The 14,806-nt window shown below is 40.3% G+C and overlaps 1 protein-coding gene across 6 annotated transcripts in view; it reads right to left on the bottom strand.

Moving 5' to 3' along the window:
• Positions 1–14,806, bottom strand: part of TBL1X (transducin beta like 1 X-linked) — a 193,012-nt gene that overhangs the window by 111,660 nt on the left and 66,546 nt on the right. Inside the window, exon 1 of one of the 6 annotated variants that reach the window (XM_032100607.1) lies at positions 10,844–10,946. The exons of 4 other annotated variants lie outside the window; for them this stretch is intronic. The gene's annotated coding sequence lies outside the window, so the exon portion shown is untranslated. Of the gene's footprint in view, positions 1–10,843; positions 10,947–14,806 lie in introns of those variants that run through there. One more of the 6 variants, XM_032100610.1, reaches the window with a different exon arrangement.

Raw genomic sequence — 14,806 nt, 5'->3', positions numbered from 1 at the left:
ACTCAATACCCTTCAAGCACTGTTTGCTTTGGCACATCTTTAACAGTGAGCCCATATTCTTATTTATGTGTCTTCTCTCTGCTTTAAAAATTTTACCTTAGTTTTCTTCTCTTAGCAAGTACTTTATAGCAAGTTATTTTAATTTCAGAAAGATCATAATATCAGATATCAATTATGACAAATAAAAACCTTGGCCAGCAGGCATAGCTGATTAAAAATACATATAAAATAAATGCAAGGTCACCTATATTTTAAACTAAGTATTTGAGGGACGGAAAGGAGTAATTATTTAGGTTAGTGAAATGCAGCAGAAGCTAATAGCTGGGTCTTTGTGACAGGCACAATACAGACATGTGCCCAAGGGTGGCTCCTCTCCATGTCAGGAGACAGACACTTCTGGAGTGTGATACACCTGATGGGAGACACTCTGCCCCACGAGGAGACAGGTCACGTGCTGGGAGCACCTAAGACTGCATCAGGGTTGGCTTCAAGGCAGACAGACACCTCTGTTACCTGACATCTCTGTAACCTACAAAGTTAGGTGAGATGATCCCACCCAAAAGAACCTATGTCCCAGACTAGAAATACAGTCTTCTACTTTTCTTCCCCGTGTATGTATGTAAATGTGTTTGTGTGTGTTTTATTGGGTTTTTTTTCAAAGAAATGGAGTTAGGCAGCATTGTCCTGAAAATCCGAATTCATCTTCCATGTTTATACAGTTCATCTACCTATGGGCTTTGACGTAATTTTTCATATAAATATAAATACTTTTCATAAAAATATAATGATTTGTTCAAAATTTCTTCCTGTTCAACAGATTTAATTCCATCCAGTGTATCACTCAATAAATGGTAAAATGACAGGTTTTTCTTCTACAATCCACAGAAACTGCAGATGTAAAACGTCTATCAGAAGATGGCAGGGTTTTTCACTCAACATCTAGCACTTCCTCAAGTACTCTAGTATACTGTTTTTTCTACTTTTGCATTCAATTCTACAGTAAAGAAACCAAAAGAAACCACTGGCTGAAATGTGAATGTTGCATAGAAGTATGGCTTCAACTGAAAAATAAATTGCTAATTTCTTACATTTCTTCTTACAGTATATGGAAGTACTTTTTGTTTTGGATGTTTCTCTTCACTGTTAATTGCATTTTACACCTCATTTGGGGAATCCATGGAGCTCTGTCCTTGACTCTCTTATTCTCCATGCACAAGGGAATCTCATTCAAATCTGATTTTAATATCACTTATGAATAGATACTCTGTGCTCCAGACTTGCCTCTTCCATACTGAAGACCAGAATCCTGATCCATTTTTAATGTGATTATTCTCCAGAATAATTCTGAACACTCTTTCTCCCTTTGCTCTGCAGCCCTTCTTGCTACACTACTGCTATTCTTAAGCACTGTCAACCTCACACTCATTCTGTTTGTCACACAGACCTGCAACCACTGATAACATTACCTTAACCTATACATTTGGAAAAACCTCCAAATTCATGTAACAATTTTATTTTTCTATAGAATCATAGAATGCCTTGGGTTGGAGGCGACCTTCAAGACCATCTTGTTCCAAACCCCCTGCCATGGACAGGGACACTTCCCACTAGACCAGGTTGCTCAAGGCCTTACCCAACCTGGCCTTGCACAGTTTCAGGCCATCAGGCATCCACAGCTTCTCTGGCCCTGTTCCAGCATCTATTTTTTTTTTCTTATTTTTTTTTTTTAAGTCTTTCATAGTCCTTCTCAATCTTCTTTAATTTATTTCCATGTTAATGCCCTTGCTTACTTACTACATTTCCAAACAGTAAATCTGCACATTCTTTTCATTATTTCTCTTCTATTGGGAAAATGTTTCCTATAAACATCCATCAAGCTACTTCACATTCTTCAGAACTTTAGAAAAGATGAAAGTTTTCTATTAAAAATATTGCTTTTGTAAGAAAACGAAAACATGCTATTCTAATGAGAAAAAAATCACTTCTTAAATTCAAACAGAACTTTGAGATGTTTTATTCCTTCAGGTATGCCTTCAAAAATGAATGGGAAGAACGGCTATAGTTAAGGGATTCCAGTCACTTCGTACTGGATCTGTTTAGCCTACCAGTGTTATTCCAGATTCACATCCTGCAAATTCATTCTGGATTTGAAAGTCAAACAGACTTACTCTGTTATGGCTATGCAAAGTAATCATGATTTTCCACATAAAAATTTTTGTCACCACACCTGTTTTAATTCCATCAACATTACAGAGGCAGGATATAGTTTGGCTCTACACTTGGAATTTAATTAATGATCTAATTGCTGTCTGATCCAGAAAATAATTTAATTTACAATTCCGTAAGCACCTCTGCATGAATAAAAAACAGTAGACAGGAACTCTGCATTAAAATATAAAGAAAGTGGGGATATGATCCTCAGGATAAGATATGAACAAATTAATCCAGAGTACAGGCTTTCAGTTACGTAAAATAAAATCTTCAGTCTTTAACTTTTTGTACTGCTTGCTCACCTGAACACAACATGATTCATGTTCTTACTGTGCCTGATTTTACTGTATGTTGTTAAAAAAGCAAACCCTGTAATTATATAAAAGTTTTATGTTCTTTGGCACCATGAATCTCTTTGAAGGCCTAGCCTCTCAAACACCTTCACATCCCCTGAGCTGCTGAATTCAGGTTACACTACTCTTGGTTATTTCACATTTACACAAACTCACTACCACCAAGGAAGGAATTCCAAGGTGTGCTTCATGAAGCTCTCCAAACAAAAAGTTCTTCTGACAGATGTTTCATGTTTTTACGTGTTTTCCTAAGAAAAGCTACACAGTCTTGAAAGCCTTCTAACTCAGGCAGCTACGAGCCTTGGGTAGAATTTCTAAAAACCCATATGTGACTTTGTGAGAAAGGCTTTTGATCACGGCCAGTGGAAAAGACAATAGCCAGTCTTTTTGTCCTCTGCTGTTCCTCAAAATTAAGATCAGCTAACCAATCCTCGTCCGAAAAACAAAATAAAAAACCCTAAACAAACAAACCAGAAAAGGACAGGGAATCAGGTCCCTATCAGAGCTTTATTAGGTAAGCCTCTGCAATGCTTTTATTAGGTCACAAGGAAAACATCAAAGCAAGCTTTTAACTATGCTTCTATAAGCTCTTTTGCCTTACTCTCAACTTTACCGCTTATTTAAAAAAAATTGGAGAAAAAGCTAAGAGCAAGATTGGAACAACACCTCAGATAATACACTTAAACATGAAATATCCCCCAAATCACAATGGATTAAGCAGACTTTCCTAATGAAGTTACTTACTTTTTTCTTTCCTCACAGGAGTTAGGAGTTTTTTCCTCCCCTATTTGTCTACTTCTCCAAATTCAAGCAAAAATGATTAAACACTACAAAGGTGCATTATTTCCTCTACTCTTTCTTCATCATACATACTGGTGCATTTGTAAGGTAAGTGTGTAACTCAACTGGCATATGTCTTCCTAAAATACCATGGTCAAGATGGAGAAATAAAGACTGACAATAAACTGAATAATTAATAAGTGTTGTGGATATTACTAAATACAAAAGCATATGACAAGACCATCATATTGTCCTAATTGTAACCCAGACACTTGTTTTGCTACAGGTTATGAGAAGGCTTGTGCATGGGCAGGAGGTCTTGGGGTGGGGGGGAGATTTTGTTTTACTGCAGGTCAGTTATGGAGATTACACAGTGAGGAGAAGCACTGGGACACACGCACACACAAACACATTCCCCCTCCTCCTGGGATCCTTGTTCTGGGTTTTAAACAGATCACTCAGAACTTACACATATGAAGACACAATAACTTAATGTGGGAAATTCTGCTTTAATTGAAATTAGCCCCTTCTTAATTTAGAGAAGATGATTTCTAACATGTGAACTTAAACTTTTCTCTTAGAACCAGGCTGTTTCTTATTTTCAGTTAAAATGAATACCTTATTCTGTAACTTTACATAAAAGAATTTTCTTTCCTCTCCTAAGAAAGTATGCACCATATTTCCAGTTCATGTATAAGACTTTGGGTAACTGAATTGTAACAGCTTTTAGCACATGAACATCAAAGCTTTTTATGCACTGCAGTGTATTTCATAATATGATATATGACAAACATTTACAAAATGTAAGAAAAATTACCAATTTATATTCTATATTGCCAACCAGTGGTTGCTTAATGGTACTAAGAGAAAAAGATAATAAAGCAAAGGTGTATCAAAACTACTGAACAGCAATTGCTGCGGCCATATTGAAATGGGGAACACCCAGAGCTGATAAAATTCCTTATTTTCCTGCTCTGTCTCCAGCCCCAGTAAAACCTGCACACACATGTCAGACTCCTTTTTTCTGGAATGTAAGAGTAGAAGTTACATGGTATCTCTTATCTACCTTGTGTGAATTCACTGAAAAAAGACTATTAGGCTCCTTCTGAAAAACTGGGGGAAAAGTGGTTTTCGAGAACCCAAACTTATTCTAAATACAGTTGTTCTCAGGTTGAAATGGGGTTGGTACTTTGTTCTGTTAATTCCTCACTGGTCACTAACACTTGTTTCAACTGAGAGATGAGCACAGGCCAGGAACAATGTCTGAAATGGTGCCATTTAATCCTGGTACTAGTAGACCACAACAGCAGTTTTGGTTAACACCTCACACCAGTTTGGGGCCATATTGTTTTGTTTATTTTAGTAAAGACAAGCACATGCACACAAGAGCTTCCCCAGCCCAGCAGCACTTCAAAACAACAACGATGATGACAAAAAACCACATGAAAAAACAAAGACTATAAAATGACAAACACTGTAACAAAGTACCAATCAGTCTTACCCTTCAACAAAGCAAAACCTTAATCAAATAATAAGTAAGTAACCTAATATCTCCTTCTGCCTTAAATCCTTCCCCATTCCTTGCCAACCCCCACTTCCCTTGAAAACCAGATGGCCCTGGCAATATACCCTGAAGGTCAACAGATGCACCACGTCTTTGGATGAAAAGGTATATAATGTCTTTAATAATATTTCCAGATGATAAAACTAGAAAACACAAGGTGAAAAAAAGCACGAAAAAATCCATAGCAATGAAACAAAGCAAGCACAGTTACTGTGTTAAAATATGCAAGACACCAATGAAAATAAAAGCCAAGCAGTGAACTCTTATTAATGCTATGAATAATAAATAAATGAAAAGAAGACTGATGTAAAAAAAAAGAAGTGCTGTAAGAAATTACATAAAGAAAGGATACTAGATAACTCTGGGGACTGGTAATGGATACGGCTCTTATTTGTCATGACTGTCAAAAGTTATGAATTTCAAGATTTCCATGCTTGTATAAAATGTGCCCCTGTCTTTTGGCTTCATAGGAAACTGTGTCAGTGGGTGAGTAGATGAACGCGTTCATAGGTGAATAAACAGGTGAACAATTTAGCCTGGAGTGGGTTGGCTGAGGCTGCACTCAATTCTAGCAAAGTACGTCTGGAGAGACTCAAATGAATTACAGATTAAGCTACTCCAGATTTTCACTGTCGAATCTGAGGTCCAAACCCATGTCTGTGAGTCTTAATGTGAAAACTGATGTAGTGACATTATTGTGTCTGTTGCTTTCTGTGTTCTGCTATTTCCAGATCAAATTTGTCCAATTTAACAATAAAAACAACTTTTAAACTGCCAACTTTATCAGAAAGCCAGGCTGATAGCTTTCCTCAGAACATCCGTGACACAGTATTTCATCCTGCTCCCTATAACAACTGGGGAATCATAAGGGTTTTTACCTTTAGTGCATGGGTACAATTGTGATTATCACTAACAGCAGTATGGCTCCCTATGTTGGATCCCAAGACAGAACTGCATTTTAAGGCTTAGTAACTGAGGTTCTGTAACTTACTACTTGTAAAAAGAGAGAGGTGTGTTTATGCAGATATTCTAAGCTCATAGCACATAAAAAGTAGGACAAATTAACTCAGCACTCTTTCCTCAACATGAAATAACTTCTTAGCCCTGAATAATTTGCTCACATGTTCCTGTAGAAAACAAGGGGCTGATGTGTATTGTATGTCTCAGACCGTGATAGCTGTGGAGCCAGCCAAGGATTGGTGGTGATAACAACCAAGGATTGTTAGTAATAACACTGTGAGAATGAACAGGATGAGGCTGGAGAAGGGGGCCATACAGAGGCAGGGCAGCACTTTTCCTGGGACAAATGTCCTTGATCTGGCTTGGGGAGAGATAAGCACAACATAGTACAGTGCAAGCACAGGGATGAAGTTGAGAAGGCGGCATGGACTGTAGCGGGGCATCAAGACTGCCAAAGACCTCTGAAGCCCTCTGACACATTTCCAGAAAGGTCCAGAAGAATGGATTGCACATGATAGCTAACTTACATAGAAAATGAGAAAGTTATCTCCAGAGTGGGGAATCCGATTATTAAAAAGGCACCCAACAAAGCCTGGGCACACATGCAGCCCGGGATCCTGGCCACCCCCATCAGCTGGATCAATGCTGTAACCAGGACTGGTGACCTTTCTATTCCCTCTTTACATCCCATGTTTCTCTCTCCCTTTAATTCATCTCTGTCTCTCTCTTCCCTTGTGCCCTACCCCTTTATCCCTACTCACTGCCACATGCTTTTACCAGGAGATAAGGGACTAATGAAGACCAGTTTCTATGCCAGGTGTATAATTTACTAATAAACTTTATAAGTTTTTGCGGAGCCTCTGACTTCTGTCATTCCTTTCGACCACCAAGCACCTATTTAGCGCTCCCTTCTTAGGTGTTCCTTCCTAACGGTGGGACATCACAGTCCTCAGTTTAAAACTCTATGCCCCAGAAAAAAACCAGCTCAGTTTTATTTCCTCATGGATTCAGAACTAACAGAAGTACCAACCAACAAAACCTTTCCCAAGAGCATGCATCAATAAAGTACCCTGAGTAGCTACATTATAAGAAAAGTGACCTATTTTTACTTAGATTTATGCTGCCTCTTGAAATGAAGGTTTTGGAACTCGTACACAAACAATATCATAACGCCTAGTCCTGTCTGAAACTACAACCATACAAATCAAAAAGCCTTCAGCTATCTGCTGCTAACAGCACAAGGTACATGTGGATATGCCACCGGGGCCAAAAGGTTTCAAGAGCCTTAGAGAGTTATCAGTTGCGCAAAGTAGTTGCCACCAAAGCAAATGATGGAGACAGATGGTACCTCATTAGTAAAACAGACAGGTAAGGGCAAATAACATACCCACTTCAGCTTAGTCAGGTGGCCAGAGTTTAAGCAGGTCTGGCCTTCAGATCTGAGGACCTGTGTCCATTAGAAAGCTGCTTCTGGCTCAGCATACAAGTAGAAAGCGTTGCTTCACCATCACAGACCTACTGTCTTCCCAAATACCACTAGGTAGAAAGGCAGAAGCAACCACAGTTTGGCAGACATGGCCTCTGGTGACATTTTTTCTGGCCCTGATACTTCAGAAGAGGGTTTACGAGTCCTGAAGAGAGTTTTGTTTTCCTCTTCCCCCACCTATGGAAGTCTGAATGCACACAGTATACTATCCCCTCAAAGCCTAGCTAACACAGAAGCCAGAGGAGATATATATCAGATGCCATACATCCTAGAGTAGTATTGCAAATGTATACTCTATTTCAAGAAAAAAATAAAGTGCTGAAAAATTAAAGCTATAAATCTGAATAATTTTAATAATTTTAATAACCCCACCATAAAGACTGAAGTCTGTAGAGAGACTTCACTTGATTTTTTTTTGTGTGAATAAGGAGTAAACATCAGTGTGTCAGTGGAGCAGCATTACAAGCAAGGAAAAGCCTATTACTGATGAAATTGAAAAATAAAGTAGCGTGCATGTCAGCCCAGCAAAGCAAGCTGCTGATTTCTATGTATGATTGCGTGGAAAGGGAGAAGTTATATGAGAATAAAAGACTGTGAAAGCTGCTCCATTTTTGGAACACAGAGAATGCAAAACTATAAACATTTTACAGTGGGTCAGGTTTGGTGCCTAACATCGGCAGCATAGCAATCACACTATGTAACAAAAATGTCAGCAGAAATCCCTCCAAAGCAGCTCCACATTATCAGTCCACTGAAATATTTATTTGGCAAGATAGAATCAATAACATTATCTCATATGTTTTCTGTTTTTAAAATATTTGGAATTGCATTATATGGCCTAACACTCAAACCACTTTGCTGCAACATTTTTTAAAAAGATAAACAAAAACTCCCAGCCTCATGTGAATTATTTATTCTTCTCCTCAGAATTACAAGCCAGCGAACATCAGTATAAAGAAGCTCACAAGCATCGAATCCAGCCAGCTGTTTTCAAGATTTAACAGGAGACACAAAGCCTTGATCAATAATGAAGTATCATTATTTGTATTAAACTACTGCTTAGAAATGCTAATTGTGAATCTTACAGGCAAGATTATATTAAAATTTAGAAAAATCCAAATGAAAAAGAGGCAAGATAGTTCTTGTCCCCAGAAGTTATAATTTAAGAATAAAATCAGAGATACAGGATGAACGTGTTTCCAGGCCACAATGCAGAGGACATACCCACAGTAGTTTGAGTACTGCAGGACATGCTGTGTTCCACAATTTTTCCTTTAGTAAAGTATGACTGGCCCAGGTAAAGAATTGCCCTAAAGAAGCTGCACTGTTTTGTTAACCATGCTAACTTGGGCTTCTGTACAAAGCCCCCCAGTGTGCAGTGCTGTTACAGCCAATAAACAAACATTGCTCAGCATTTTCAATGCAATAATTTATTGTTCTTTGTTTTAAAGCAGATACCTCCTAGAGTATCTGATCAGGCTGTTGCACTCTCCCCACATTCATGTTGTCACAGACCTTGTGGGATCATCCAAAACAAGGGACATAATGAAAGCAAGAAGTCAGGTAACAAGCCTGCTCCAAAAAGCACTACAGTGGAGCCTTGCTTGTTCCATGCTGGCACAGCAGTATGAAACAGATATTCTTTCCAAACACTTTTTTAAAACAAAACCTCCAGTTGTCTTTCCAGTTCCATTTTCAGTTTCTTCTGCTCCAGTTGTTAAAAAAGAAATGAGAGAAGCGGCAGAAGAATAAATGTGAAGCAGCTGTAGTATCTCCTACAAATAGTATTTCTCCTATTCTTTTGGTACACCCACATTTTGAATGTGTAGTTCTTTGAAAAAGCCTTTTTTTCACCAATACAAAAAAAAGGCTATCTGGACAGCTCTAGAAAATACAAAGGGAAGACAGTAAGAGTTTGATTCACAAGAACACATCTTTTGTTTGATATTGCTACAGCTGCAGTGTGAAGTGTTTTCCGTGGGCTTGCAGTGACACCAAAGCAGCACAGCTGACCTCTGGAAGAGGGAAATAGCTACATGGGCACTCTCATGTTTCCAACCAATGTGCAACGTAGCAGCCACAGAAACAGAGCTGTTCCAGCACAGGTCTCACAGTGCTTTGTTTAACTGAGAAAAAGGGAGCCCCAACCCTGGCAGTGTTCAAGGACAGGCTGGACAAGAGTTGTCCCTGCTCATGGCAGTGGGGATTGGGACTAGCTCACCTTTAGGGTCTCTTCCAACCCTTTAACATCCTATGATTTTATTGCAAAATGCAGAGAGTACACTATCTTTTGCCTTTAGCACTAATGTGGACTGCATAAGTTGTGATTACGCTCTAAAGCAACACCGGTCCTGCAAAAAAAAGCTTATTGCACTATTATTTTAAAGGGATGGCAGGGAAGAAGAGGAAAAGCCTACTCAAGGAAATATAAGAAACCTATGTACATCAGTTCCACAAAACTGATATACAGCTACCTGAAAACAACACTTTGGAAACACTGCTTGGAAACTGGTAGGAAAGCCCTCAGCTAAAGGCAATGTGCCTGGCTCTGATTGGAATTTTTGTTTGTTTGGGGGTTTTTTCCCCACTTTTTTTTCCTCTCCCTTATTACCATAAACAGATGCAGATGATTAAGAGCCTAGCTGTGAAGAGCTCTGGCAGTTTCAGCCCAGAGAGTCCCCAGGCAGGACCTACCAGGCAGAAGGGTTACATGATCTCAGGCCACTGCTTCCACAGGGCTTCACAGGCTGGATTGCATTTTCTTGAGCAGCTGATGAAGGATTAAGCCCAGCAGATGAGTACAACGGGTAATTGTCACATCTTAAACCAGCACAGCTAAATCTACCAGAGTTTATGAGACAGTAGTTTATCTTAAAGGTCCAAATACCAAAGAAGCTAATCACTCCTTTTAAAAGACTTCCCATTATATTCCAAGTAAGTGGCTTTCTTACTCTCTTAAGAGTTTATAATTCCTTATGCCACTTCTGCCTTTTTCAACAGGATACTGAGAGAATGAATTCATTAAAACATCATTTGAAGAATTGAAGGAAACAAACTGCTGCAAAAAGCTAGAACAATTTGCTAAAAATTGTTTTCATTATCCCACTTAATAATGGGACAATACACTTGAACAGCAGAGAATTTTCTAGTGGGTTATTCAGGGGGAATTGTTTTGTGCAGATCATTTCTGTATTAGTATTAAAATCTTTCTGACCTCGAGTTACTTCAATGTAAGGGCTGTATGCGTTTCTATTTCACGGCACATAATGTCTGCTCATAATGCAATGCTGTGTCACTCAAACCGTGAGAAAATGAAGAAAGTAATTTTTAGAAGCACTAAATACTTAAGGAAACAACACTTCATTAATATAATCACTAGAAAGCAAGTGATTAGATTACCTCAGAAGACAAATTTCAAGCCTAAAGTCACACCTTAGATATATATGTGCATTTATATGCATATATATGGAGAGATATGTGTGCATGTACCCCTGTCTGGGAACGTTTCCCTAGGAGCGCTGCTGAGGGTCTGGAAAGGCTCCTTCCCGCTCTTCCTCCCGCTGTGCTGCAAGGACTAATGTGAGGCAGCTACCTGGAAAGAAAAAAGATCCTTCATAGCATATTTATAAATGTTAAATGGCAGGGGAAACTGCTGAGAGATTCTTCAAGCTCGGATCCTCATTTTCTCCTGCATGGCCATCCCCGGGACACGGCTGGAAAACAAGGCAGCCATTTTCTCATAAGCTGTTACACTCAGCAAACCAGATTGAAGTGCTCGATAAGCTGCTGTTCTCTTCCTGCAGCGATCGAGGGGAAAAACAACCCATCACCCACAAACAGGTACAACCAGAGCCATCTCTGCGCTCCTGCTGTGAGCCTGAACAGGCATGGAGGGGGCCAGGAAGGGAGGGAAGGAGGGAGGGAAGAAGGAGAGGCCTGGATGTGAACATATCCATATTCCTAGCTTCATCTGTGCAAAACCTTACGGATGTGCGGAATAGTGCTGCTTGCTCATGGTTTTGTGTTTCCAAAAATAAATTGCCACTGTGAGAAAACGCTTGGCTTTTGCAGAACCTGTGTGTCTGAGATACTGCCCTGTGTGGAAAAAGCCTTCAAACCTTGTGGTCCTTATGGAAGAGTGATTTTAATTGCATTTGGCACAGGTACGCGTGCACCTGTATGCACACACATATATGACACAACTTTCACAGGCAATGTGGCTGTAAGTAACCTCACTCACATGTAGGTAACCTCAAATAACTTTTCTGGGAACTAGACTGTCAAAACCAGTGAGCACCTCAACTCTGTACAGTGTACAGATCAGGATATTGAACAGAATAGCTTAAGAATAGAAAGGTCTGGCTCTTGATGTAAAGCAAGAAGTCATGGCACCTATACTTAAGTTTACATCTGTCTTCTATTATAATCCACTTTCTTGTCATTTTTGTGAATCTCCCAATTTTACAGGAGCGTTTTGAAATTGGGCAGCAAGAAATCCTGGGAGATGCTTTTTCAGTCTCAGCAAAATGTGTTCAGACTTAGCTGTGCTCAAAACTGATGGAAAAAAAAGAAATTCCCACTTAAGTTACATCAACAGAGACTACTAAAATCCATCTGCTGAAGTCCCCTACTACCCTCTTCGTGCTGCCTGCTCAGCCCTGGCTCTTCTTTTCAACACAAAGGCAGGCTATCTAGCCAGACCCCAGCAGGCAGGCCAGGTCACTCAGCCAGGCCCAAAGGAAGTCCAGGAAGTGGGGTATAAGTCCCCATTTGGCCACTTCCAACGGCTTCTGCTTGGCTGGCCTGATTGTGCTGCACTGGGCTCCCTCCATCTGGATGGAGACTTCACAAACAGAAGGTGATTCCCTGAAGCCATCAAAGTCCCCAAGCCTCAGGCTCAGTTCAACCCACACAGGGTCTGGCGTACATGGCTGGCTTGGCTCTGCTGGTGCAAAGGCACATTTAATTCATTACATCCAACTCAGACATGTCTTTCCAGTGGCTGGTCCACAAGAGATAGCAGCACAATCCCGTTACCTAAGGTCATAATTTTGGTCAGCTTTAGGCAATTTTGTCACAGGGTATCAGTGGCCAGGAATACCAAAACTAGGAGTGCTGTCAATGCTATGTGTTTTTGGCACTACATCTAGGAAATTTCCTTTCTCTACAGAAAACAGAAGAACAGCCAAGGAGATGACACACAGATGAAAATGCTATTAAGACTGTAGAAAAGCTAAATGTGAGAAAAGCACACCTGAGCTGTCAAAACCTAAGACACTGCCTCTGCTTCGCTTTTTCCAGACAGAAGCACCATCTTGCTTTGACCTCGCCCTTCCTATCACCTGCCTCCCAGGGCCATCAGCAGCTCCCACCACCACGTGCTGCTGCTCCCAGGCTGGGCAAACAGCAGCATCTGAACTCAGCAACACTAACAAGATATTTCTTGCCCCAGTACCTGCTCCAGCTCTCGAGCATAAGCATTAAGTTTGCCCTTGAAAACCTTGCATTTGCACTTTCACACGTGCTCAATAAGGTTGTTAGATCAAAATGGTTCCAAACACATCATTCCTAATGCTGCAAACTCTGTAACTGTTTCCCGAAATTACTACATGGCTTTGCAATGAGCCTAATGTAAAGGACGGCTGCACACCAGAGATAATTCTGGCCAGCTTTGTAAGACAAAAAGTCAGAATAAACACAAGTAGAGCACCAGTACTTAAAATGTGTGATGTCCTCATCAGCCATCAAAACTACTGAAACATAGCCCTGTTCTACATGATTAGCTGGTGAAGAATGTGTTTGTTCTGTGGCCATTGACTTTTACTGGGTAAAGTAATGTGTCTTATTTTTCTGCCAAGTATTCAGGCACCAAGGCATTTTTTAATATCTTCTATTTTGAAAGGCAGGATAGCTTAAGTTTTAGAGCAGAAAGTCTCTTCACTCCACTGAAATTCAAAGTATGTAAAACCACAGCTCTATCAATCATGCCATCTGTGCTAAAAATGCCATTCTTTTTTTCTTTTTTTTTTTTTTTCACAAGACTATTCTATCATGTGCAGGTGGTAACATCTAAAAATGTATCACAGAAGATATATGTAAAACCAGGCAACTCATTTTCTTGATCGAAACAGTAAGTAGAAATGAACCCATGCTGATCTAGCTCATACACCTCTTGGCACTGGAGGCTTCTCACTAGACCTGCAACCCTCATGCTGAAACATTGTTTCCAGAAATGAAGCACACAGTTCCCTACACCTGCTTCATACCATCAAACCAGATAAAATGGCTCGATCTCTTCCAGGAAGGAAGGAGTTCAGCACTGGATTGAGGAGTCAGACAACCACCATATGGCTAGAAGGGACAGGAAGAGAAAAGTGAGGGCTGAACCACCTCTCAGTGGCAGCAAGAGTTACATTGGCTCAGCTGTGCTGTCTAATCAAGTATTCTAAATCAATTAAGAGTGAAGCCAATTTGTACACATGAATCTTTGTATTTATAAATGAACCTAAATATTCCACAGTAATATTCCATACGGTTTATTTCCTGTAGTACATGGATAGAAACCAAGGACTGGCTGAGCTCATTAGCCATGAAAACATGCTGTTTTATCAGGCAAGCTTTTGTCCAGCAATACAAAAAATGAGCAGTGAATGGATGAACCCTTCCTGCCCTATAAAACAATGGTTCCCCATGCAGGAATGTCAGTTAATGCCAGTTAACAGTAAACATGCTCTCTAAGTTGTTTGGAATTGTCACAAGGTTTGTAAATACTTCTCATGCATCTTCCCAGAATACTACATTTCTCACAGGTTTTAAAGAAAACAGAAAGCTGCTTTCTCTGCTTGGAGAGTATTTTCCCAGGTTTTAGTTTAAGCAGTGATGCTCAAGCAGAGCAGGGTGGCTGCAGACACCTGCAGAGGCGATCCTCCACAGATGCCTTCCTCGCCTCTCCACACAAATGGCTGAGTCACTCATTGGTCAATAGCTCGGGACAGTGAAGTATAGCCCGGCCTAGGCAGACCTGATCTGGCCATGGTTTGCTTTAAAAAGGTGCCCAGCAAAGTAAAGCATTTCAGCATGACTCAGCACTGTGTATTAATAGCCAGTCTAAGCTTATTTAAGAGCCTATGGTTGCCATGTGTCGGGGACAGGCTGTCGAGCTGGCTGGAAGCTCATCGTGCGTCTTTCAGCACAGGGCAGCAGCATCACAGGGCTGACAGTACCCTGGAATGGGATCACAGCTCAAGAAGAAGGGGAAGGAGGGCAGGACGCTGCTTTTGAATCGGCTCAGGTCAACTGCTAAGAGTTGGATTGCCTTGGCCCACAGGAGGAAGTGGAAGCCAAGCAACCGATGAAGTTGTGAAGAATTAGGCGTCTTTATACCCTCCATGCAAAGTGAGTGGAACAGAAAGCACTGCTTAGAAGAATCTTGTATAGTCATCCTGCACACAT

This window comes from Corvus moneduloides, chromosome 2, assembly GCF_009650955.1.
Source record: "Corvus moneduloides isolate bCorMon1 chromosome 2, bCorMon1.pri, whole genome shotgun sequence".
In the NCBI taxonomy this organism is placed as follows: Eukaryota; Metazoa; Chordata; class Aves; order Passeriformes; family Corvidae; genus Corvus; species Corvus moneduloides.
This window is presented reverse-complemented; position numbering and strand designations above follow the sequence as displayed.